At 43.0% G+C, this 27026-nt stretch overlaps 1 long non-coding RNA gene across 3 annotated transcripts in view; it reads left to right on the top strand.

Moving 5' to 3' along the window:
• The window catches only part of LOC140700593 (uncharacterized), a 40082-nt gene extending 13671 nt beyond the window's left edge, over nt 1-26411 (top strand). For all 3 annotated transcript variants that reach the window (XR_012079015.1, XR_012079014.1, XR_012079016.1), the window contains exons 3-4: nt 24663-24816; nt 25934-26411. This is a non-coding gene — a long non-coding RNA (uncharacterized lncRNA). The remainder of the gene's footprint in view (nt 1-24662; nt 24817-25933) is intronic.
• Nucleotides 26412-27026: the final 615 nt, after the last annotated feature.

Raw genomic sequence — 27026 nt, forward strand, 5'->3', positions numbered from 1 at the left:
GTAGACCAGATTGTCCAATGCTAGACAATGGGGTCACACAGATCAATAAAACATGGACTCTTCCCACCTTTAATCCATCCCCCATGCTGTCATTATGGGCATAGATGATCCATGCAAGGTGTTTCATGTTACTCTCCTGTTTAAAACTCTTCAGTGTTGTTTTTGGCTTCATCTATTTACTCAACAGATGTTCATTGAGTGCTTACTGTTTGCCAGGCTTTGGGCTTGGTACTGGGTTACGAGTGAATGAGACAGACAGGGTACCTATCTCCATGGTGATTACGTTACTAGTGGGAGAATTCAGGTAACAATCAGCTAAACAACAAATAACAAGATCTTTTCAGATTACTATAAGTGCTTGAAAGAAATAGAGCAACATGTGAGATAGTTAATCTTGGTCCTAATTTATACCTGTGATCAAGACATCCTCTCTGGAGAGTTACCATTTGAACTGGTCCTTGAATGATGGAAAGGAGGAGACAGAGGATACAGTGGAACCAATAGATATAAAGGACCTGAGGTGAAAAATACCTAGATATGTTTAAAAGAAAAAAAAAATACAGCAACAGAAACCAGTTTCTGAAGCTTGGTAAGCAAGGAGGAGAGTAATATGAGAAAAGTCAGACAGGGACCAGATCATATAAGGACTTACAGACTATGACACTTTTTCTTAGATGCAATGGGAAGCTATTACAAGGCTTTAAGTGGTTGAGTGGCATGACTGGACTTATGTTCTAAAAGGATTATTCTGGCAGCTCTGAGAATAATGATGTGTGTATCTGCTGGTTGGAGTGGAGAAAAGGTAGAGGCTCAGGAAGAATGGCAGAGGGAGAGAAGTCAGGAGATGACTGAGTCACAATAGTATGAGATTTTGGTGGCTTGGACTTAGGGTGGTGAAGGTGGAGAGACCTGGATAGGTTTGAGATAGAGATTGTAAATAGAGATGGTAAGACTTCTTAAAAGACTGAATGAGGGAAATGAGAGAAAGAAAAAATAATCAAGAATAATTCCCAGGGTTTGGCTTAAGGAATGGCAGATACTGGTGTCATTTACTGAGATGGGAAAAGCTTGAGGGAAAAGGTTTAGGAGAGAAGTTGGGATTAGAGAATTCTTGCGGACGTGACATGTTTGAGATATTTTAGCTAATTCAAGTGAAGATGTGAAGTAGACAGTTGGATCTGGGAGAGAAGGAGGCAAATTTGGCACTTGAGGGAATATAAATGGTATTTTTATCCAGGGGCTATGTGATGATTATCTAAGAAGAAAGAGAAGATGAATAAAAGAAGGGGGTCCTTAGACAGAGATGTAGACACATCAGCGTTTTTGGTAGCTGTGATAGACACTAAGTCAAACCAACTTAAACATATAAGGAAAAAAGACAGTTTATCAGAAGGTTTCTGGGGTGTTTCAAGTGACTGGAGGCCAAAACTGGAAAGGACTCTAAACATTCCTCTGTTTTCTGGCTGCTGCTTTGCCAGGCACATTGCTTTACTCTTCTTGTTCTGAGAACGGATTGTTACGCTTCTCTCCATGCATGGCCACCACATAGCCTTTGCATTTTCATCTCTGTTCAAGAGAACAGCCCGGTCTTATTGGCAGATTTTCATACCAACCCCGAATTTACCAGAGAGGATCTGATTGGCTCAGCTTGGGTCACTTGGCATCACAGTCAAAAAAACTCTGCCCAGGAGGGTCATGCGATAGACACAAGGTTGCTGGGAGCTTAATCTTGCAGATGAAGATGGCTTCTCAGAGAAAGGGGGTTCTTGTCACCTGGGCATTTACTGCCATCATCACCTGGGAAACACATTCTTGTTTATCTCAATTTTGCACACTTGTCACATGAAGTTCTGATAGCCACCCCTGCCCCACACTTGGTGCTGATTAGTGCTTCCGTGACTTTGCTTAAGCAGCTGCCTCTAATGTAAATCCATCTTCATCACTCTTTGCCCATCTGTCCCGGGATGCTCAGGCTGCCACAACAAAATACCATAGACTGGATGGCTTAAACTACAGAGATTTGTTTCTCATGGTTCTTGAAAGTTCAAGATCAGGGTGCCGGTGTGGTTGATTTCTGAAAACTCTTCTCCTGGTTTGCAGACAGTCACCTTCCCATTGTATGTGAGAGAGAGAGCAAGTTCTTTGGTGTATCTTCTTGTAAAAGGCACTAATCCCATGGTTAAGGCTTTACTCTCATGACCTCATCTAATCTTAACTGCCTCCCAGAGTCTCCCTTTCCAAACACCATTACATTGAGGGTTATGGTTTCAACATATGAATTTGAGGGAGACGCAGTCCATCCCATAGCACTGCCTAACCGTTTCCCATCCTTCAAGGCTCAAATCCCCTGCTGCTTCCTCCAGGAAGACTTTTTAGACTCTCCAGGGCTCTCTAAGGGCTCAGCTACTGTCCTCTCAGATGGAAAGCACCTGGGGCACCTGTGGATCGAAGCATTTACCATAGTATGTTCAGACCCCTTGCTTACATCCTGCCTCCCCTCCAGGGCAGGGGCTGTGTTGGATTCATTACTGAGTCCCCAGATTCTGGCACACAGTAGGCTTTCAAAGTGGTGTTAGAGCTCAAGAAATAGCTAGTTGAGGAGACAGCTTCAATGAATAAATCGTGATACAGTCTGATGTGTGCAATGATGGAAGCAGGTTCAAGGTCAGAGAAGAGAGATTATTAATTCTACCTCCTGGAGTGGGGGATGATTGCTCAGGGGCTGTGACTCTGAGCTGGGTCCTGGAGGGTGTTTAGGAGCTGGTCCTTCAGACATTGATGTGTGTGGTGCTGGGGCAGAGGATGAGTTAGCCACTCTAGGACCTTCCGTGGTGTTGTGAACATAAAGAGAGCTATGTCATAATCCCTGCCTGTGGGAAGTGCATTTTAATTAGACAGATGGGTGTGAACTGAATCAGAAAGCAGGGCTGCCAGAGCTAAGTGTGGAATTATTTGCTATTTGCTGATAAGAAAGCCAACCAGTAATGCCACGGTAGCTTGCGGCAGAGAAACAAATGTATCTGCAAAATGATTCGAAGAGGGCTCACCCAGCAGCTTCTCCCTGCCTGCGTGAGAAATCCTAGGAAGGCCTGACCAGCCAGAGAAGGGTTACAGAGAGTAGAATCTACGGACAGGAAATGCCCATCCTTAATTTTTTTGACCACTGGGTACCACTCAGTAGTAGTACTTTATTCATAAAATACTGGTGGTAATTATATCTCCACCAACCATCACTGTGATTGGGCTTGTTGTTTGAACCATGCAAAGCACATCACACACTGTCTCACTTAGTCCTCAGAGCGACTGTACGAGGTAGGCAGTTGTTGGTGGGTACCTAGAGAAAATTCTCATTTTCCATCTGAGGAAAATGGGGCTCATTTAAAGTGAAGGGATTTGTAATTCTCTTCCCCCAACATCCCTGGCTGATTCCGCTCATCTCAGGTCTCTGCTTAGATGTGATTCCTCAGATGGGTCTATTCTTACCACCTAGTCTCAAGCCTTCTCTCTGGGCTTTCTCACGGCAGCCTGTTTTTGTGCTTTGTATTGTTTTCTGCTGCTATGTAACAAATTGCCACAAACTTAAGGCAACACACGTTTTGTAAGCAGCTTTTGGCAGGAAAGAGCTCTCTGCAGGAGGCGCCTTTGTCTTGCCACTCATCTTAAACCAGGCACACCTTCCCATGCCTTTCTTTTGATCACACAATACCTTGCCTAACATGTTGGTTCTTTCTTAGATCAAAGAAGTAGAAATGGAGAATAAGTAATAAACAGATGACCAGATCTCTTCCTAGCCTCCCCTTCAGTAATCTCACGAGCAAACTGTGAACAAGATAGCAACTAAGGAAAGTTCACAAGGAATTGTCAAGCCTGCACGCAGTGGGAGCTGGCAACGACTCTGACCCCCGATCTCAATGACAACTGAGATTACTTCCCTATGTTCCCTTTAAAAATTTTCATGGCTGAACAGACTCTTTGGAGATGGTCTTTGGGGGCACTGAGTCCACCATCTTCCCCGATTGCTGGCATTCTGATTAAAAGCAGCTTTCCTTTCTAGTAACGTTGCATCTCTCGAATGTTGATTTTTGAGTGTTGAGCAGCCGGACCACATTTAGTAACAGTTTATTACCCCATAGTTTCTGTGGGTCGGTACAGTTGCTGGAAAGAGCCTGGTACTTGGTAGGTGCCCAGTAATCATGTGTTGATTGAATGAATGTCTCGCTCAGGCTCTCACTGCTATTTATCAGGTCAGTGTGTCAGCAAAACCTTCCATCCTTTCAATACAGTAACTCCCTCCCATAAGCATAAGAAAGAAAAAGATGAAATACTGTGTGGGAGGAACCATTGTGCTGTCTGGTGAAAGTCAACTCGAGACTCTGTTCCTCTCAAGACTGTCGAGTTAAAATGTGGATTTCTTGGCAGAATGTTGTCTCCTGGAGCATGGAGAACTGACTTTGATGTCCATTAACTGGTGGAATGAATTTTCTTCCTCTTTTCTATTTGTCATCATTATAATTGAAAGAGCTCAAATTCTCTCTTCTAAGATTTTAAAAAAAATTGAGAAAAAAAGTATTTTCATTCTCTCATGAACTTTTTAGCCTTGAAAGATATGAAAGCCAGTCAGGATTTAATAAAGAAAATACCTGTTATGGTATAGTGGAAACGTCAGATGGAGTAGCTTCGAACCCTTGTGCCAACTGTAGCTCTGTGACTTTAGGGAAATTTCATAACCTCTCTGGACCTCAAGGTTCTCACCTTAAAATGCTTCCTCCAAGTCAGGGGTTGTGGTGGGTTTTAAGAGAGATTGTGCGTATGGAGCTGCTGGTACTTTTTAGGCTCTTAAAAAATGACAGCTACTTTCCTTTCTCGTCGTAGACTATAGAAGAATAAAATAACTTTAAAGTAATGAGAAAATGAAATGTGCAGAGAAAGCGGGAACTATAGCTACCACTTCCTGGGCCTGGGTTAGAGAGAAACGTGCCCTAGAGCTCTGGCTCAGGGGTGGGGAGGAGGGGACAACCTGACAAATTCTACCCTCCAAACACCGGGGAGGGGACGTTTGCTTTTGGGTTCTGCTGAGATCAGAGCAGTCCTCAGCTTCGCTGAATTTTCGTTCTATTATTCCCTGGGGTGTTCCAGAAGTAGGCGAGGAGAGTGCTCTTTGGCAGAAGCCATCAGATCACAGCAGACTTAGAGAGGATGCTGTATTTCTGCTGTTCCTTCTCCATCCAACAGCCTGGAGCAGAGGGCCCACACGTCACGACAAAGTCTGAAACGTGAGCCTCTGTTTTGTTCTCTTGGTTTCCTCTCTCTCTGTTTCAAGATCACTGAGACTCCCACTTCTTTTGTTCCTGGGAAATGTGCTTCAAAGTTTATTTTTCTAAGAGGTAACACATTAAAATGATGCAAAATTTAAAAGGCATACAAGATATAAAGGGAAAAGAGAGACATTTAAGTAGATGACAGTTTTTTTTTTATCTCAAAAAAACTAGGCAATTTTGTTTGATACATAGTGTAGCTGCGCTTGTTTCAGAGTAAATATAACGTCTATCTTCTGCTCGGAAAGGATGTCCTGCAGGGGGTCGATTGTGTCCAGCGGGTCTTCTGACACCACCCGACACAGAGCCTCACGATTCAGGAGGCTAACCTCTTCACTGAGTGTTCGTGTCTTACCTTTGTTAGAAACTAAGTGGATCAGTGAACATCATGCAGCCCATGTTGGCTGATTGGAAATGAAAAAAAAAGTTTTTTTATTTTATTGACGTTTAAACAATTAACAATAATTTTTTTTTGGTCAAGTTTTAATAGTTGAATAACTTATTCAGTGGAAGGTTTACTTCCACATTCTGACAATAAAACAAATTCAATTCTAGGTTCAACTAATTACTTGTCAAATGCTTTAAAAATGTAATGTGTTTATATAAAAGCTTAACAACTATAATGGGGTGTTTGTTTTGGTTTTGTTTTCTTATGAGCAGGGACTCCAATTTTCCTTTTGACTAACTGGGTAAAATAAAGTAGTAACATTGATTTTTATTATAGGATGTTAAGTACCTGATGAAATGGCATGATACTTAAACTAAAATGGTGTCTACAGGTTGGATTTTCCCCAATTCTAATTGATGTGTGAAGGCAATTAAAGTGCTTACCAGATTCTGGTACTTGAGTTTTAATCTAGAATCCTCAAAATTCACCTTCATTTCAATTTTTTTTTTCAGCCAAACAGCTTCACCTTAAATTGCATCGTTCCTTTTCATTGCAACTTAGAGTTCTTTACTCTAGATGATGACATCAGTTTAATGTTTTTTTTTGAAAAATAATTTATTTATTGAAATGGCTAAAGTTGTACCTTGAGTTGGAGTTGCCTACATACACTTATATTTGTTTGGTTCAAAATTTTATGTAAGTACTCATAGATTCAGAAATTCTAACAAACTGAAGCAGTTAAGTCTTTGTTTATCTATAAAATTTGGAATATAAGTGGTGGCCCCATAGATTTGTTGAAAGGATAAAGTGACATATCTATGTAGCATGCTTAGAATAGTGCCTGGCACAAAATCAGCCTACAAGGGTGTGATGATGGTGATGGTGATGGTGATGTTCAGTGGCAGTAGTAGAACTTGTAATGGTGAAGGATCAGGACAATGGAAGATTTCTAGAACAAGATGATATTAAAAATAATTAATTAATTATTCTAACTTCTTTACTGAAGTATAGTCAGTTTATAATGTCATGTCAATTTCTGGTGTACAGCACAATACTTCATTCATACATGAATATACATATATTCTTTTTCATATTCTTTTTCACCGTAAGCTACAAGATATTGAATATAGTTCCCTGTGCTGTAAAGTATAAACTTATTTATCTATTTTATATATCCCCATCAGTATCTGCAAATCTTGAACTCCCAGTTTATCCCTTCCCACCCACTTCCCTGCTGGTAACCATAAGTTTGTTTTCTATGTCTGTGAGTCTGTTTCCGTTTTGTAAATAAGTTCGTCTTTTTTTTTTTTTTTAAGATTCCACATATGAGTGATCTCATATGGTATTTTTCTTTCTCTTTCTGGCTTACTTCACTTAGCATGACATTCTCCAGGGCTATCCATGTTGCTGCAAACGGCATTATTTTATTAATTTTTAAGGCTGAATAGTATACCATTGTATAAATACCTGAAATTTCTTTATCCAGTCATCTGTTGATGGACATTTAGGTTGTTTCCATGTCTTGGTTATTGTAAATAGTGCTGCTATGAACAGTGGGGTGCAGGTGTCTTTTTGAATTAAGTTTCCCTTTGGGTATATGCCCAGGATTGGGATTGCTGGGTCATATGGTAAGTCTATTTTTAGTCTTTTGAGGAATCTCCATACTGTTTTCCATAATGGCTGCACCAAACTGCATTCCCACCAATAGTATAGGAGGATACCCTTTCCTCCACAGCCTCTCCAGCATTTGTCATTTGTGGACTTTTGAATGATGGCCTTTCTGACTGGTGTGAGGTGATACCTCATTGTAGTTTTGACTTGCATTTCTCTGACGATTAGCGATATTGAGCGTTTTTTCACGAGCCTATGATCATTTGCATGTCTTCATTGGAGAACTACCTGTTTAGGTCTTCTGCCCTTTTTTGGATTGGGTTGTTTGTTTTTTTCTTATTAAGTTGTATAAGCTATTTGTATATTCTGGAAATCAAGCCCTTGCCAGTCTCATCTTTTGCAAATATTTTCTCCCATTGCGTAGGTTGTCATTTTGTTTTGAACAAGGTGACATTTTGAAGCTGGAGAAAAAAGAGAGAAAGGATAAGTGAAGCAGAGGAAAGGCACAAAAGGGCAAACACAGCAGAAGGTGCCCACAGTGTTGGTGGGAAGGGAAGGGGCAGAGGCGGAGAAGACTAAGAGTAGGCTCAGCTAATGCACTTAAAATTTATCCTAAAAGTCGAGGGGAACCATCAAGGGACTCTCAACGCTAAATGAGATAATCAGATATGGGTTAGCATTTATCCTAAAGAAATGTTTATCATTCCTTGGTGCTTTATGCAAGGGACCAAACATGTCTGTTCGAGAATGCTCATATGTGCTGCCCATAATCTCAAAAATTTCGAAACCACCTAAATGTTCAGCAATAGAGAATGAATTAAATACTTTACACCAAATTCATGATGATGTTTATGTGCTTTTATGTATTAACATGAAAAGTTGTGCATGATACCTCACTGAGTCTCTAAAATTGTTATATCCTGGTATCGCTTTGTAAAAATATGTATGTAGATATGTGTTGGCATGCGGGGAAAGTCTGGAAGGATCTACACCAACATATGATGATTGTATGCTAATAATGCTAATAATGATTATCTCTTGGTTGTGGAATTCTGGGTGATTTAAAACCTTAAATCATTTTTTATTTTTCTTATCTATTTTTTCCAGTCAGCTTATAATGAATACAAATTAGTGATTTGATTGAAATAACAAAAGGAAAGGCTAGTGCTTCTATTCTGTGGTTCTAATGGCATTCATAAGTGAAGGGAAAAAAATTCTTTTGTACCAGAGAGAACAATTTCATGAGCGGGGCTGGGAAGGCAGATTGGAGTGAGTGGGAGGTGAGGAAATGGAGAGTCAGCACAATTGCCTGGAATTAAGGGATGAAAGGAAACCCTGCAGCCTCTGGAGGAGCGGGGCGCAGGGAGGATTTGGGGAAGGCGGCGGAGGGGAGCCTGACAAGCCTACACCCTACTGCGTTATTCCTCCCAGAACCCCACCTCCCTTCTCCGCTTCCTTAGTGAGACGAATCTCACTATAGAGACAGGCCCTCAGCTGCCCTGCTGCTAGCATACTGTGACCTTCTTAAGCACACTGCCCAATTTTGATCAAAGTGTAAAAACGTATTTTTGCTACAACTGCGTATACCATGGCAAGGCCCATAGAGTGGGGATGTGTGCGCCAGTCTAAAATAAACAAATCCATGTCACTTCTTAATTTTGTTATACTTAGCCACAGCATCACACACACTCATCTTGAGTCTCAAGACAGATATGGGTTCCATTTGTATCATTTATTAGCCTGGTTGTAATTTGGGGCAAATCCTGGAACCAATAAGGACTTCACATTCTCTGATGGTGAAAGAAGAGTGTAAGTAAAAATGCCTATCATGGAGGGTAGTTTGAGGTTTCAAAGCTGTATAACGTAGGAGAAGGTGCTCAGGGAGCTCCAACTGTGACAAATGCTCCTGGAGAGCCTCAGACGTGCTAGGTGATGTCACCTGATGAGCTCCAGGCTGGAAGTGAAGTGACCTGCAGATGTGATGCTCACGCGGGGTCTACTGGGTGCCCGGAGCTGCTGGTGACCAGGGTCTCTCCCCCTGCGCTCTCCCATGGGATTCGCATGCATGTGGCTTGTGTCTATTTGTGTGTTTTGAAGTTTAAGTCACTGACTTAAAGTTTTTTTTTTTTTTTGACACTTGAAGTCATTGATTTATTGAGGTCACAGTTTATAGATTGTTCAGACATTGGGTCCCAGGAACTGATTCAGTGAGGGTTTGGGGGTAAATTCCACAGTGATTTTTCAGAAATCGTGAGGATTTTTTTATTGCTGACTTGTGGTGTTTTGTGGCCTGGACCTTTCCACGTCTGCCTCTGAGAGGAGGCAGCAGAGAATGATGGTCTGTGACTGACTTGGGGGTGACCACTGAAGGGTTAATGTTAGTGCTCACACAGTGCTTCATGCACTAGAAAATGCTCTCCCATTATAACACGTGGTTCCAGTCATCACCACCATGCTCAGGAAGTGGTCATCCTTTCTGCTGCTCAGGGTGATGGAAAGAAGAATGGGGACCTTGACTTGGTGACTTGGGCCGGGCATACTTTGAAATGCTCTAAAAGTCTACTTCTAGGCTTTTGCTAGAAAATTAACAGAAAACTTGTGGATACGGTTCATTCCGTAGTATATCAGCATCTCTGGGTGAGTTTTGACTTTTTAGGTGCTTTCACGGAATGATTACCACCACTTACATGTGTGGCAAACATCATTCTGAATGCTTTACATATAATCGCCAGTTTAATCCTCACAACAACCTTCTGGCATAGTGTGTGGTCGGGCCCCCCAAGATGGCTGTTCTCTTGTTCTCTGTACATTCCCTACTCAACCAGGGCCGGCTTTACCTACATGCAACAGGCAGGACTGAGCGTCCGTCCTCCACACCTGCCCCAGGCCCCAGCTGGTGACTGTTCTTATCAAAGGGGTGGTGAGGGGTGTGCCCCTCTGCTGGTTCACTTGGTAGGCAATGAGCCAACCTGATGTCAATTCCCCCTATAACTGGTAACCTCCCTCTGCCCCCTGGGAGTGAAGATTGCCACCATGGCCTGCCCATCCTTCATTGGCTGGACACGTGGAGTCACTCCAGGACCTTGCTTCAGATGTGTAAGCTCCCTGGTCCATTAAACCATTGACTGCTCTGTCACTGACTCTGGGCTTACTCTTTAGCCTCAAAGCTGGGCGAGCACAGCCCTTTAGTCCTGCAGGGTGCAGCCCAACACACAGGATTTTTGCTTTTGTCTGTTTCAAACGAGGAATGCGAGGCATGGACAGGTTCACTTCCTTGCCCACAGTCATGTAGCTAGGAAGTAGCTGAGGTGGGGTCTGAACGTAATCAGTCTGGATCTTGAATCTGAGTTTTTAACCCTAATGCTAAGTTGCCTCCTAAATTTAATCTTCACGATGGTCCTTGAAATAGTCAAGACAGATGTTACGACTATCTCGTTTGGGGCTAAGAAACTCAAGTTTCAGTGAACTTAAGTGACTCGATCCAGTTAAAGTCAGTGGCCCAGAGTCTGCCAGTCTAGTGCAAATCTCTCTTTTCTGCATTAGACCTTGATTAATTCTTTTGACTTCCAGGAGACAGATGCAATTCAAAGGGCTTTATGTGGGGTCCACAGACATCTGGCAGATTCCTGCTCCAAGGCCCCTCCAGTGTCCAGTTGCTGCCTTTTAAAGATAACAGAGAACATTCCTTTCTTAATACGTACCTGCCTTAGCTGATCTAACTACTGTAGACATTGATCAACCTCCCAATGGCTGGAAGCCTAGCCACCAGGACCAGGCACAACCTCCTGTCAAAATCCCTAGCCCTACTCTTTCATACCCGCTCCCTTTCCTGTTCCCTCAACATCAACCAGTCAGAGAACTGTGCACTAGCTGATCACTCACCCTGTGACCTGCTGTGTGCCTGATGTCACGTAAGCACAAGGAGTTTTTAAAGGTTTCCCTCTCTTGTGAAAGACCTCAGCAGCTGACTCGGAGCACACAGGCACCTTCCATCTGTGGCCGCTGCTGCCTGTAGCAGTGTATCTAATAATCTCCTGTTCTCTCTAAATCCTTTGTCTTTGGTAAATTCTTTCACCACTTGCACACCAGCCGGCTGAATTCCACAACACCTTCTGCATATACTGCCAGGCTCTAATATCCAGTTACTACCTCCTGCTGGGGGTGGGTTGTGATCTTCCCAAGTCAAATGTTCCTGAGCCCCAGTTTTACTCAGTGGGGTGGGGAGGCACTGGGGAGAATGTCAGTGGAGTCTTGCCTGGAGTCTATAGCCAAGACCTTGGAGCGACTGGTTCTATAAGGGTAGCAGATAAACAGCTGCCTTTAAAATTTTCCATAGGATCATAAATTGTGAGCCCACGTGGACATCTGATTAGAACTTACATTTTGCCTTTCTGAGGATATAGCTAAGCAAGCCAGATTTCTAAACAAAGGGGCATTTGAGGCAGGAAATCTGCAGATGGTATTTATATTCCTCTCTCACTGCAGATGTGTATCCCATCTCTGAGGGAGGGACACAGGGAGCTTGGCATTCCTTGCTTTCAAATCAGTGGTCTCCATCTAGCAAGTGCGTACGTGCCCAGGAGAAGGGGAAACACAGAAGCCTCAAACCCCTTTGTGGGCTTTTGGAGGGTTTCCCATAATAGTCATAAGATTAGTAAGTGATGAGATCAGGACAGGAGCCCAAGGCTGTTATTGTTTCCGTGACCTCACAGTGCCTGTTTTGAAACTTTGAAAAGAATTTTAGTGTAACTGTTCAAAGTTCTTCTGTTGCAGTAGAGTCATCTCTAGCCTGTAGCTTTTTGGTGTTTGGTTTGCCACTTTTAACTCCTTTTGTCCCAAGTTTCATTTATGAAATAAACCCATTTCATGGGACTGCTGTGAGGACTAATGAGTCACTGCATATAAGACACAAAGAAAGTGCCCAGTAAATACCAGCCTAAATTTATTACCGTTAGAAGCAGGGAGGGGACTGGCATCTTTGAGCGTCTCCTGCCATGTGCATGGTGCTGGGCAGTCAGCAGTTACATCACTTGGCCACCCAAGACAGGTTTTTGAGGTTGGCATACTTGCTGTTATTTCATAAGAGCTGAAGAATAAAGTTTGGAGACATGATGGGTACTTATAATAAAGCTCATACAGTCTGGTGTTTCTGCAAGGGCTATGTGGTTTCCACCTGTCTCTGCCTTCTCTCGATGTACAGAGTTAGAAGCTGGTTATGAGAAGGGGTGAGTAAGAATCCAGATTATGATCCAGTTCCCCAAAGCTTACGTTTAAAAAGTTAGTTGACGAGTTTGAAGGTGATCTACCCATCGATAGGTTATCCAATAAGAAAGATGTTGTAGAATTTGGAAATGGTTTTTAGAGGCCACTTTAAAGTCGAAGGTGTTTTGTGTTATGATGAGCTGAGGTTGGACAATGGAGAAAAGATTTATTAAAGGACGTGATGGGTGTGAAGATGATGTCAAACAAGGTACTAGATGATAGGACTGTCTGAGGTGAGGCGTCTGTAAAGCCCCCTCACTCGGGCTTCACTGGAAGCTGGAGATGTTCATTTCTTCACCTTCTCTGTTTGGAGGGCTGAGAGCATTCTTGCCTGTAAGAGGGTCTGCTGTAACATGGGGGTGTGAACTTGCCTTGTGAGAACTGCTGCTCTGAAGAGATCCTGTGGAAAAGACTCAAAGCCATCGCCTCAGAGGATGCCTAACCCTCACCGGGGACGCATTAGGCTGCAGCTAGAACACCCTGACAAGTCTGAGAACGACCAGGCGCACCCAGGGATCTTTCCTCGGTTCCCAGTGTCCACACCCTTGCGTCCAGAGAGCTTGTCCTCATGGCTGTCTGCTGGGATGGCTCTCGACCCAGTGTTGCCAGAGCTGCCCCAGGTCTTAGCTCAAAACCCATCACCCCACCTTTAGCAGGCATGTCTTCACTCAAAACCTGCCAACCCCCTACCTTTAGCAGGAGTTAACAAAAATCTTTAAGTTAAAGGGTCCAGAGATAAGAAAGGAAGCTATAAACAAACAAAAAAAAAACCCAGATGGAACCAGCTGGGACCAAGACAGCGTGGAATCTGACCTCCATCAGAACTTAAGTCTCATTATACGCTGATGTGACCACATTAGCATATTAAATGGCACACCTACCAGCAGCCAGAATGGGGAATTAAGGACCAAAAAAGGGTAAAAAGGGGGTGGCTCTCCACTGTCTCGTGAAAAGCCCTTCCCCTTCCCCAGTAGATGAATGTACATGCCTCCCCGTCATTAGTCCCTTCCTCCCCTCTTTGTCTTTACCCTTTAAAATTAAATCCCTCCTGGAGCAGAGAGCCTGGCTGGGCTGGGGCCGAGCAGGGTCCATACAGCTCAATTCGGTTACAGCAACACAGCAAGAAACTCAGTTCCAGAGCCTGTTTCTTGTACTTGCAGACTCAAGTCCTCAGGCTCCCTAAGTGTGAGCTCTTCTGGGCCCCGTTTCTTTCTTTTTACCTCTTTTTCCCAAGTGCCCTAGTGAGTAAAAAATGTAGTTCTGTACAAAATAGGTGTTATCTTTCCACCCGTTTCCTCATCACTTCACTAATTCTCTCTAGGAAAATGTCTGAACCCCTTTTGTGTGGCTGATCCTAGGCACGGAGAGCTCTCAGATTCCTCCTGGGAAGCTGACTGCAGCCCCGGACGCAATAATTGTAAGAATGAAGAAAACAGAGCATCGTTGGGGGGCAGGGCGAGCATATAGCACAGGAATAGAATGCATGCCTAGCATGCACAAGGTCCTGGGTTCAATCCCCAGTACCTCCATCAATAAATCAATAAATAAATGAAACTAATTACTTCCCCCTCAACAAAACAAATAAACAAACAAAAAAAGCAGAGCATTATTGTAAAGGAGGGAGAACAAGTCGGCTGGAGAGCAAGGAGGAGCAGATAGAAGGTCAAGGGGGTGTCTGGCCTGGGGCCCCAGAGACTGACTGACGGCGAGGGAGCAGGATAAGGACCCCCGAGGCTAACAGGTGCACTGGCTTCTCCCAATGTCGGCTCATTTAGGACCCAATTGTCCATGATGAGTTTACTGAAAATTCCGTTGAAAAATTATTACCCTCTCACATTCACTTTTTTTTTCTTTAACCGAATCATTTGAGAAAGAAGTTGCAGACACCTTGACACCTTAGCCTAATATTTGGGTAAGGGTCTCGCAGAACAAGGACATTCTACAACAAAACCCAAGATGGTTAGCACACATTTTTTTAAAAAACATTTTTTCTTCCATTGGAGGAGCTTGTTTTTTTTTTTCAGTCTTTTCAGGATTTTAATACCAATAAAAATAAAACAAATGAAAGTGAAAAAAAAAGAGATTAAATGTAAAGAGATTTGCAGGGGAAGTGACTGCAGTGTTCAAAAGCAAAGGAAGTAAGAGAACAATAGGCAAGTGCACAACTGAACCATCCCTTAGGTGGGAGATGCTGTAAACCGGCCTGGAGAGAAAGGCTCCGGAAATTCGAGGACTCCCCTGTGGTTTGAGCTCAGGTGCACCTGCCGCTAGAGGAAGGGTGAGGCTGCATGGCTGAGGATGGATGGGACCCTCAGGTGCCCTGCAAGCTGTTCAGATTTTAACCCCAAGGCAATGATGAGAGTTAAGTTTTAAAGAGGTCAGTGACCTGTTTAAATGAGCACTTTGGAAAGACGCTCTAGCATCTCTGGGTGGATGGATTGAGAGGTTGTGGGAAGGGAGGGGACAAGAGGCTTTAGAAATAGCAGGAGGGAGGGAGGCTGACAAGACTCTGAACCAGGGCGGGAGGACCGGCCAGGAACGATGTTACTGTTGCGAATCAGAGGAAACCAGCCAACTGCTGCCGGCCCTCTGACCTTCAGGAAAATTACTGAATTGTGTCAAAATTACAAAAATAAACCTTGGAGTTCTCAAAGGTGCTTTTCCTGCATCATGGAGAGACCTGCTAATACTGCTGCTTGGCGTGGATCTTATTTCCACATAGGCATATTCCTAAGGATAAAATCTCCCACTGCATTCCGGGAACGTGGACTCTTCTCTTGGTTTGCCGTTCCTAAATTCTTGGAATCTAATTTTTTTTGGAGGGGGAGATGGAGGTGCTGGGTGAGCTGAACGGTAAGAATATTACCTACCTTCATGCAATTAGCAAATCAATTATGGTGGGATTAGATATTGACTTTTTAAAACCATGTATCTCAAACGATACCATTTGCGGAGGACAGCCTGTCTTCGTATTTATTCAGATAGTTCCCAAGTTTCAGATGAAGGAAGAAAGAAGAAAATGCTTTGAGGACCAATGGCATCCTTAAAGATAATGTATATGATTTTGAACTTGAAAATATGTTGTAGGTAGACAAGAAAAGATCACCCTTTTAAAATTAATTCTGCTTGAAATTAGCGATTACGGTCATTATCAGTGTATTGATTGCTCATGGAAAATGTGGAAAACACGTTTGCTCATTACATGCTGGCAGATTCTGTTTTCTGGAGTCCCTGCTGCCTGGAGTACAGCCCTGGGGGAGCTGCAAGGTCGGGCTGGGATGGAGTGATCGTGGAGCTTGCCCAGGGAGAGGCATGTGGCCTAGAGGACAAGCCTGCGGTACTGGGTGTTGGAAAGAGAGCCAGTGGTCAAAGGCTGGGAGGGAAGGAAGAGCTGTGATGGGAACTGGGGATACACAAGGTCACAGTATCTGATCCAACTCCACTCTGGGGACCGGGATATAGCCGAGTCGGGGGAGAGTTGGGGAAACAGGGCAGTTAAGTCAAGAAAATGAACCTGCTTGTTTCTAGCATGACACTTTCTTTCCCATCATGGGTGATTCACACAAGTGCAGGTTGGGGTGCAGAGAGAGTGGAGTGCATTAGACATTTATGGGAATTTCCAAAATCGGACAATATCAGAAGCAGGCAAATTTTTGCTCAAGAACATAAGCATCATATGTATGTTCATATCCATTTCACAGTGATCTCTTGTGTTCATTTTTTAGAGTTGCTATAATTAATTGCCATGCAGTGGTAGCTTAACATAACCAAAATGTATTCTCTCACTATTCTGGAGGCCAGGATTCTGAAAATGGGGTGTTGGCAGGGCCACACTCCCTCTGCAGGCTCTGAGGGAGAACCCTCCCTTCTTTTTCCCCAACACTTTGGTAGTTCCCACCAATCTTTGGTGTTCTTGGCTCATAGACACATCACTTCAATTTCTGCTCCATCATCACATGGCCTTCTCTCTGTGCATCTCTGTCTGGCCTTTCCTCTCCTCATAAGGACACCAGCCATTTAATTTAGGACCCACTCAAATCCAGGATGATCTCCTCTGGAGAGCCTTAATTACATCTGCAAAGACCCTATTTCCAAGTAAGGCCACTCACAGATACAGGGGTTAGGACTTGGACATACATTTTGGGGGCCACTACACCACTCACCATGCTCCTGTTACCAAGAGTAAGATTATGATACTTTTCGTCTTTTCAACATGTGTGCTGGACTCAGGACAAGGAGAAAAGAGGATGAATAAAACACACGATGTGTCCACCTGCTGCTCATAGTCTCGTGAGCAGGAGGCAGGCGGAGACACAGGCAAGCCCTTCTAATCCAGTGTGGGGAGCCCAGGGGAGAGGGGAGGGTGTGCACAAGTTGCTAAGGAGCCCAAGGGAGGGGGCACATAACGCAGCCTGAGGTGGGGCTGGGATGGGCTTGATAATGTTCCAGGGGGGAAGCTTAGGCAGAAAATAGATGAACAAGGTGAAGGAGGTAGGGCGAGGCTTTCTAGGCAAAAGGTATAGCATGTGCATTGGTGCAGACAGGGGTGAGAGAAAGAGGGTGTGTCCAGTGAAGACATAGGGATGGCCAGTAGGCACATGAAAAGATGCTCAGCATTGCTAATTATCAGGGAAATGCAAATCAAAACTACAATGAGGTATCACTTCACACTGGTCAGAATGGCCATCATTAAAATGTCTACAAAGGATAAATGCTCGAGAAAGTGTGGAGAAAAGGGAACCCTCTTACCTTGTTGGTGGGAATGTAATTTGGTGCAGCCACTATGGAAAACAGTATGGAGATTCCTTAAAAAGCTAAAAACAGAGTTACCATATGATCAGCAATCCTAATCCTGGGCATATATCCAGAGGGGCTCTAATTCAAAAAGACACATGCACCCCAGTGTTCACAGCAGCACAATTTGCAATAGCCAATACATAGAAGCAACCTAAATGTCCATCAACAGATGACTGGGTAAAGAAGTTGTGTACGTATGTGTGTGTGTATACACACACACACACACATATACATACAATGGAATACTACTCAGCCATTAAAAATGATGAAATAGTGTCATTTGCAGCAACATGGATGGACCTAAAGATTATCATACTAAGTGAAGTCAGTCAAAGACAAATGTCACATGATATCATTTATATGTGAAAGCTAAAAAAAATGGCACAAATGAACTTATTTACAAAACAGAACAGACTCACAGACATAGAAAACAAACTTCCGGTTACCAAATGGGAAGCTGGGGGAGGGATAAATTAGGAGTTTGGGATTAGCAGATACAAACTACTATATATAAACTAGATAAACAACAAGGATTTACTGTATAGCACAGGGAACTATATTCAATACCTTGTAATAACATATAATGGAACAGAATCTGAAAATATATACATATATATGAATATAAATATATACATGACTAAATCATCATGCTGTACACCAAAAACTAATGTAACACCATTAATCAAATATACTTCAATTAAAAAAAAAAAGAGAGTGTGATGCAATCCAGGAGCTAAAGGTCTGGTTACAAATCAGGGTCTGAGATGGGGGTGGTGGGAGAGGAGGCAGTGAGGACATCAGGTCAAGAAGGGCCTGACATGTCCCGAGCAGGGGTTGGGAAAAAAAGCAAATGGGAAACCAGGGAAGTGTCTTGGAAGCTAAAAGTGTTCTACACATGTGAATAATAATTCTAATATTTTTTGGTGTGTACCAGACATTTGTAGTAAATATAAGAAATGATATTGGCTGGAAATATGTTTTTGGCATTAGAAGGAAAAGATGAGTACCTTGGCATTTTTAAAGAGACTTTTTCTAATCAGTCTGATATTAAATTTGAGAAGAAAAAAATATATAAGAGGCAAGACTGGAAATGACTCCCCTCCCTCTGCCTCCTAGCAAGAGAGAAAATTCAAGAAGGCAGATGGGTAGATGGGCAGTGTGGTTCTGTCCAGACCTGGGCACTAGGGTAGGGCCTGACAAGGTGGGTTAGGCCCCAGGAGAACCCCAAGTCAAGGCAAGGGGTCAGCGTGGGGCCCCAGCCCTGAGGAGCAATGGGCCTGGGCAGGGCAGCTGGGCTGGTTACGGAGAGAGATTCAAGCTCAAGCTTCTTCCTTGGGCTGATCAGTGTGGCTGGTGGGGTTGCTGATCCCTGGCGATCACTGTCTCCAGCACGCAGATTAGGCAGCTTCTGCTGTCCGTAGACAAGGTTCTCTTTTCCTAATCGATCCTCACATGGCCAGTCTCTCTTTGGCTCCAATTCACCCTCCATAAGAGCCAGAATGGTCTTCCTATAACACAAATCTATTCCTGTCTCTTCTGTTATTTCTGTACCCCGTGGCCTCTGCTCTCTCTCTATTCCAGATGTAGCCTGTGATCCACACACCTCTGACCTTGCCCCGTTCCCCGAGAGAGACCTACCCCTTTAGGCACCTGCCCACTGCCCATTCTACTGCCTCTGCCAAGACTCTCCATTCATCTTTGGTGCTGCTCACCTGTTTCCCCTGCAGGAGTCTGTGCTATGAGTGCCACTGTACACATCCACGTGTCAGTCATCCCATACGATGTGTAATTATCGCATCTGCAATGTGCTGTTGCAACCATCCATTTTGGTCCATCTCTCTCATTGGATGGTGGGCCACCAGAGGGTCAAGGATCCCTTTCCTTCACCTCATTATCTTTAGCCACCAGCCAAGTGCCTGACCCAGGATGATGTCTCAATGAGCAAAAGATGAGTAAAGGATGAATATTTATCATCTTAACTTTAAAATATGACTACGTGAGAATATTAAGATACAAATCACACTAGGGGAGACCTCTACTTTCCTGGCAACAGATTTTCGACATTGATTCTTCTGTTTCTAGTGCCTGGCGCTGCGCTGTCCATTTCAGCAACCACTGGCCACACGTGGCTACTGAGACATTAAAATGGGGCCAGTCTGAAATACAGCTAGTGCTCTAAGTTTAAAATCTACCCTACTTTTTTTTAAAGATTTGGTACAAAAGACAGAATATAAAGTATCTCATTATTTTACATGAAGTTCATATTCAAATGACAATGTTTTGGTATACTGGGTTACATAAAATATATTATTAAAATTAATTTTACTAGTTTCTTTATATTTTCACAATTTAAAATTACCTATGTGACTTGCATTATATTCCTGTTGAGCATCACTGGTATAGAGCCCTGCCTTGATTAGAATAAATATTTAAATTGTTACCATAATATATTTTTGAACTGTTTATAAGTGTCTTTGTTTATTGTAAAGCATTTTGAAAGAATAATGATCAAAAATAGAAATCTTCTGCAGCGTCATCTCTCTAAGCCAGGGAGATACACATTTGGGGGATATTTTCTTTCATTATTCTTTCATTTATAAAACAAAACTGAAACCACACTGCATACCCTCTTAAACACTAAGCTTTTTTTCACTTACAATTATGTTGTAAATATTTTACCATGTTATTAAATATTGTTAGAAAAAGATGATTTTGATTAGTGCAAAGTATTCTATGGTAGTTCAGGGAGCCACACAGCTTTCCTCTTCTCCGAATTTCTGACCAGTGGAATATACACCTAGGGACCAATAGCCAGTGATGAATGAAGAACGGCTGTATTAACTGATGTCAGGCAGCCTTCCAAGAATCCACCTTTCATTACCTGGTGAAAGATAGATTGGAGACTATAATCTGGCCTTGAATTTGAATCTTGAGACCTGCATGGTATGAGAGCGAGAGTGAGAGCGAGAGAGAGAGAAATGCCTTCTCCAAACTTCCCCGTAAAAGAAGAGAGGATGCAATGCCTTCTCCTAGGGGCTGAATACAGGTGCAGAAGCATAAACACGATTCAACTCTCAGCCAGTCCAGTAGTGTTAGCTCAAGCTGAGCTGTTGCAAGCTGTCCCGTCAGTTTGGCTGTTCGAAACTGTCATGTTGCTTTGGTGGTTATTGGTTGCCTCCCAGGGTCATAGATAGGTGAGAGCGGTGGCCCCTTCCTTCACGACCTTGCTCCCAGGCAATGTTACCATGAAGTTACAAAGAATTCTGCTGCCAAGCAGGCAGATAATTATCAGCAAGCAGGGCCCACGGCAGTCATAGCTATGATCTTGTAATCTGGGCGAAGCTCTGGTTCTCTACCCTTTGACATTCTTAAAAGCACCTTGCAAGAAAGGTTTACCGCTGGCAGATGTAGCAATATTCCATCTAGAGGTAGGAATAGCCAGATTTCCAGTTGGGCCAGGGGATAGAATTCTCTGTCAAATGGTATATTATAGTATTAAAATGAGACCAAGCCAGGGTGTCCTGCTGAAGTAGACGGTCGGGCTCCTCAGATTTTTTATATTCCTCTTATTACCATTATGACTGTAGTGGAGATACCTGTGTGGTGTTCTGAACCCATCTGCATGTTTGAACACCACTCGTTTCAACAGTGAGAAATTATTTCAAATACTCCTTATGCTAAATGAATGAACCTTACATTTTAGATTAAGAATTTGATATTTGAAGTGATTGTCATGGAGCTTCTGGAGTTGGGACTTCTAACTGGGATCTTTCAAATGTTAATTAATACTCCTAGGTTGAATGTTTCTGATAAGTAGAACCCTTACGGGGTAGATTGAAAGTAATTTAGACACATGCACGTGCGCACACACGCGCACCCCCCCCACACTTCCTGCACTCATGTGCTTTAAAATAAATTATAGACATTATCACACGAAAAGTCTGAAATTTTGGAGAATTGTACAATCCTGAACTAATTTTTCAGAGCCTTTAAAATTGAAAAATGGGTCTAGAAACATTGTAAGAACAGGTTTATTAATGAGTTTTTTGGTTCAAACTGTGGCTTTGTTGTCAAAATGAAATAAGCCAAGCTGGAACAGGTTGATGCATAAACCATTTTTTAGCTTTTCTTTTCCCGGCTCATTTAAGGATTTTCTTTTTTTTTTTTTTAGTGTCAGATATTTATCGGATGGGGGTTAAGTTATTAAAAAATTTATACTAAAAGCACAAAATAAAACCAAAAAAACCCCATAAACAAAAAATGAATTAATAATGGTAGGAATATGAAAAATAAAGTCTACAGTTTTTCTTCCCAGATGCATTCACTTTGCCATTTACAGCTGCCGCTGTCCAGACTCGTATGCCTTTTTGAAGACATGCAAGGAAAGCTCACTGCTGTTTCTTTCTGCTAACGCAGCTCAGTCTGGGATTCCTGGGGTTAGAGTGAGCATATTTTTTTATGAACTGAGTAATTAGTCCATCTGGTAATATTCTCAGAAAGGTGCTGGGATTGGAGAATTAACCCCAATACTTATTTCACATGGCTGTTTTGGGAGTTAAGAGATAAAGAGATGAAAGTGCTTTGTAAATTGTAAAGAGGTTTTAGTTGCTGTTATTATGGTTACCAGTAGCTCCGTAACCCCCTTTCTCTATACATTCTGGATGCTTATGTGAATTTTATTAGCAGGTAACATGTATCAATAGACCCTCACATCTTTGAGGTTTGTGCTTCAGTCCACCCATGAGCACGTACGTATTGGACACCTCCTAGCAGCCGTGGGTTCAGTGCAGGCACCAGCTATGGCTTCTGCCTTTGAAGCTCATTAATACACGTGGGGAGACAAAGTATTCACTGAACATTCAAAGAGCAAGGTAGCATCTGCTTAGGTGTCCATTTGCTATTTGGCTTAAACAACTAGAGAAAGGAAATTCTGGAAGCTACATTAGTGGGCAACATATTCCAAGGGGCTCGTTTTCATCTTAAATATTTGTAGGAGAGCTGGAAAAAGCTTTATTCCACTTCACCTGCCTGCTTCTTGGGAGCTGGATGTGGACATCTGGGATGTATTTGGAGCTAGTTCCATTTTCATTTTCTTGAGTTTTCTCAAAATTTTCCATGGGCCTGAGAGCGATGGGGTGTGTGCCGTTTCCTTGATTTATGTCTGCTCCCTCCCTTCCCCCAGCACCCACCCTAGGTCATCCAATGTCCTGTTCAAAGAGCCAGTCCTCAGAACAGGACCCTTTGCCTTAATCGGTTACAGTCCGCTTCAAACTATTTTCTGTCTGCTGTTTTGTGCTTGAAGGGTCTTTTGGTGATTTCGTGACTGCTTTCCGCCCTGTTGAAATCCCTATTTATGTTCAGAAAGGAGTGTCATGGCAGTTACAGAAAAGTGGGAAATTTTTCTGAACGGATACTCAGGTGACACCATAGGTGATCAGGAAGAGAGGATGGATGTGAGCGAGTGTGTGAGTGTGTGAGTGTGCTGGCTTTTATCATTCTTTCGGTAAAAAACAGTAACACACAAAAAGGAAGCAACAGGCTACCTACAACCTACTTACAGTAGTCTGCTTTTTGGCAGGGATATCGAAGTCTCCAAACTCCCTTTCCAATCCTCTTCTAGTGTTTCTCTTCTAACCCACATCACTTGTTGGGTGGGAAGGAGGGGGTCATTATATATCGGGAATGGGAGTCAGCTGGTGCCGCCCAGGGTGCGCACGTCTGCGTTTCCCAGTTTCCCACAGCTCTCTTCTTGAGAGAACACTCACCACCAGTGCACGAACCCTGGAGAGGCTGGGCTTTCCCAAACATCTTGGCATCAGAGTGCATCTGGATATTCCCTTGTGTTTTTGCCATCACAGGTGAAGAGTAACCATCTCAGACGGCTGCCTAGTCCCTCCAAGCATGGCATGATCACAACGGATAGTCTTCTCTTTGCAGGATTATTTATTATCTGTCTTTTCCTGCCAGAGTTTCAGCTCCCTGAGGGTAGGGACCTGGTCTTGTATCCTGTTAGAACAGGGCCTGGACACTCAATAAATATTAGTCGAATAAATTGCAAATTTACAAAGACCCTGCCTTTCAACCAGGAGGTAAGGAAAGAGCATTTAAGATGCTCAGTCATGTAGGTTTCACTGGGTTGCTCTGTTGAATGGTAAGGAATTTGAGAAGGGGCACCTGAGAAGGGGCATCTTGACAAGTGTGATCCCTTGAAGGGTCATATCACTGGCTGGGTTACAAATGTGATCTCTCAGATGGACAAGCAGAAAGGAGAGCAGGAGTGAGGCGAGTATCAAGGCACTAAAGTGGAGGAGCAAGATGACGGTGGAGCAGAAGGAAACAGGATGTGGCCTGAGAAAATGCATCAGCTTTTGGGGCTAGAGGGTCAATCTATTTTTTAAAAAAATCTATTTTATTTTTAGATTATAAATTAATGCAACCTCATTGTACAACTCAAGAAAAATAAATAAGAAAGAAATCAACATTAATCTTATCACTTGTTCATAACTACTGTGAGCATTTTGGCAGGTTTCATCTCCTCATTTTTTTCTCTACACTAACACTTCTCTTATCTTGGTTTAAATTATTTGATCACGTAGTGGGTACTGGTTTGGCACCCTCTTCTTTTCATTTAATGCCATTTAAAATGCTTTCTTCAGGGGGAGGGCATAGCTCAGTGGTAGAGTGCATGCTTAGCATGCATGAGAACCTGGGTTCAATCGCCAATACCTCCATTAAAAAGTAATAAAAGATAGATAAATAAATGAGCCTAGTTACTGCCCCTGCCAAAGTCTTTAAAAATAAAAATTAAAAAATGCTTTTTTCCCCCTATTTAGTATCGTTAAACATGCTTTGAAAACATCATTTTTGATAGTTACATAATCTTCCATTTTCTGGTGCCATCATGAGCCCTATTGTTGTATAATTTGCTTCCAGTATTTTTTTTTTGGTAGTTATCAGTAAATTAGTGATGGTAATCTTTTTGTAGAAATTACTGCCTGCACTGTTTAATTATTTCATTCAGGTGGATTGCTAGAGGTGGAGCTACTGGGCCAAAGGGCAGGACTCTTTCCCAGACCTTGAAGGTGTGGCCACACTGCTCTTCAGAAGGGCTGTAACAATTTACATGGAGGGTTTCTATCTTAGACCCTTCCTGGAACAGAGCAGTACATGCTAGCTCTGGAGGGAACCACCCCTGGCAGAATTTGGATCAGAATTTCATGCTCTGTAAGTCAGACTGATTTTAGGTTTCTCCCGCTCTCTGTGTTTATTCACCTTCTATTCTCCTGCAGTAATTTTAGGAAGAGCATTGGGAAAATTCCAGACTGTCTCCGTGGTGCTCAGAGCCAACAGTAAAGAGAATTCTGTCACTGCTTGGGACAGAGCTGCCAAGAGGAGGAGGTGTCATGCCAGGAGTCTGGCCCCCTGATGGAAAGAGGAGACCAAGTGAGACCAAGGGACAGGGTGACACAGGGGAAAGAAGGGAGACTTGACTTGGAGCAAAACCTTAAAGGTTCTAGTTTTTATTTTAAGGAGGATGGGATACCCTAATGTTTGTTATAACAGCACCCATGTTGTCTTTGATTGACTTTGTCATAAATAGATACTAATCATTTTTGTCTGCTTTATATACTAGGGGCCCATTTTGTTTGGAAGGGGCTCCTCCCTTTTCTAACATCAACATTTTCTGTTTCTATGAACAGGCTTTATTACCCCATTTAATGGATGGATACATCAAGGTATTCACAGTAAAATCATGCAGGGAGTTGGTTTTGCAATTTAGTAGCTGACTGATATTGGCCAGGTTAGTTAGTTTCCCTGAGCCCCCACTTTCTCATTTCTAAGATAAGAATGGGAGTGTCCACTCAACAGTGCTGTTGGGGGATGGAACCATATGCCAAATTTCTCTTTACTCAAAGGTCAGGCTTTGGGAATAAGCCTCTAATCCACATTTGACAAATTCTGACTTCCTCCTTCTCTCCCAGGCTGACCCCACACTTGGGATGATTAGTTTAATATACCCTGGTCAGTTTAGGCATGGAAGAGGAAAAAAGAAAGTGTGCATTGGGTGTGTACCTAACAGAACTTTGACTCTCTTAGAACATGCAGACTCGCCACAGTGATTCTTTTGTAATAGCAATATTTATTTTGTGGTCTGGGGCAAAAACTGTTCCTTTTCCCCTCCCATTAAAGAACTAAAATCCGATCCCATAGGATCTCTTGCAACCTTTCCTTGTACTGCTTCCTAACTTGCCCCTGACATACTGTGTGACTTTTGGAACTCCTCTTTACCTCTCTGGACCTCTTATTCCTGTAAAATGAGGTGGTTGGGCCAGGCGACATTTAACGGTCCTTCCAGCTTCCCAGTTTTTAAATTCTACGGGGATGTGAGAGTGAAAAAACCTTGTTTCTTTTCTGCAGAAAAGAAACTTACCATCATTTAAAGTTGGTCACTTGGGGTCGCTAGTGATCCGAGACTGGTTTGTGAAGGACTAAAATGTATGGCATTTCAGCTAATGGATTCGGGTGGTTTACGGAATTTTCTTTTTGTCTCTTCCTTTAGCTCCAAGATTCATCCGAAGGCATGATCACATCATTAATGTTGAGTGGAGCATAAGCATATGCCAGAGACAGTGTTCTGAGCCAGGCCAGGCCATTCCAAGGCCCACCCCAAAAGAAAGGAAAAAGAAAAGAAACAATAATCCTGGGGCTCAACTGACTTTTCTTTTGCCTCCAGCCAAAGAAGTTGCATATTGTGGCCTTGCAAATCTTGTCTTTAAAAGTAGGTCTTGCAAAGTGAACCGGTGTGGCATAAAACATGCCTTGGATGGTGGAGTAAACCTTTGTCTCAAAGAATCAGGAGTTATTGAAGGCAGACGTGGGGGAAAATTCCCACAGAAGAGCTGATGCGTGTCTCTGTTGGCAATTTTCCTGGTGGGCTTGACTGCTGGTTTAGGTGGAGGAGGGGCAGTCTCGGAGGTCCCTGAAGAAGTCAGGGAGGGATTGCTGAACAAGAAGTAAATAAAATGAAATAAAAATCTTGAGAAGCTCAGTGTCTGCTCACACTGGGGAGAGGGTCCCAGCAGCTTGTTCAGCACGGGCCAGACCTTTCTGCGGAAAGTTGGCTGAACCTTGCCCTCTGGGCATAAGGAAAAGCATCTCTCCGGCCAGAACTGCTGTATAAACATCCTTTTCCTCCAGGATCCCGTGGCTTGCGTTCCCGTGGAGTGCAAGGAAAGTATCCTAATGGAGATAGACTTCAAACCCCTGCTGTCCCTTTTCAGATTATAAATTACTGTTAATTCTGTTTAGACTCCCCCCTTTCCTCTCTTAATAGTTAGAGAAACAGTAATTGACAAGAAAATCAAGCCACCCCCCCAGGGGTGTGTGGCAACCCTGCTCTGCTGGCTGAGAAACAGCCAAGTGTTTGCTCATCTGGCACTTCCCTGCGACAAAAGTTAAATATTTATGTACCACAGGTGCCCTTCCTCGCCTCCTGCCATACCCTTTGGTGGTTTTGCTGTTAGGGAGCAGCGCAAAAGCTGCAATTTCTATTTATTGGGAAAGGGAAAGGTTTGTTGGGGTTTTGTTTGTTTGTTTGTTTTGCTTTCTTTTCCTCCTCCAAATCCGGGAGGCTACAAAAGCCAGCACTGTGG

Source organism: Vicugna pacos, chromosome 2 (genome assembly GCF_048564905.1).
Source record: "Vicugna pacos chromosome 2, VicPac4, whole genome shotgun sequence".
Classification (NCBI taxonomy): domain Eukaryota; kingdom Metazoa; phylum Chordata; class Mammalia; order Artiodactyla; family Camelidae; genus Vicugna; species Vicugna pacos.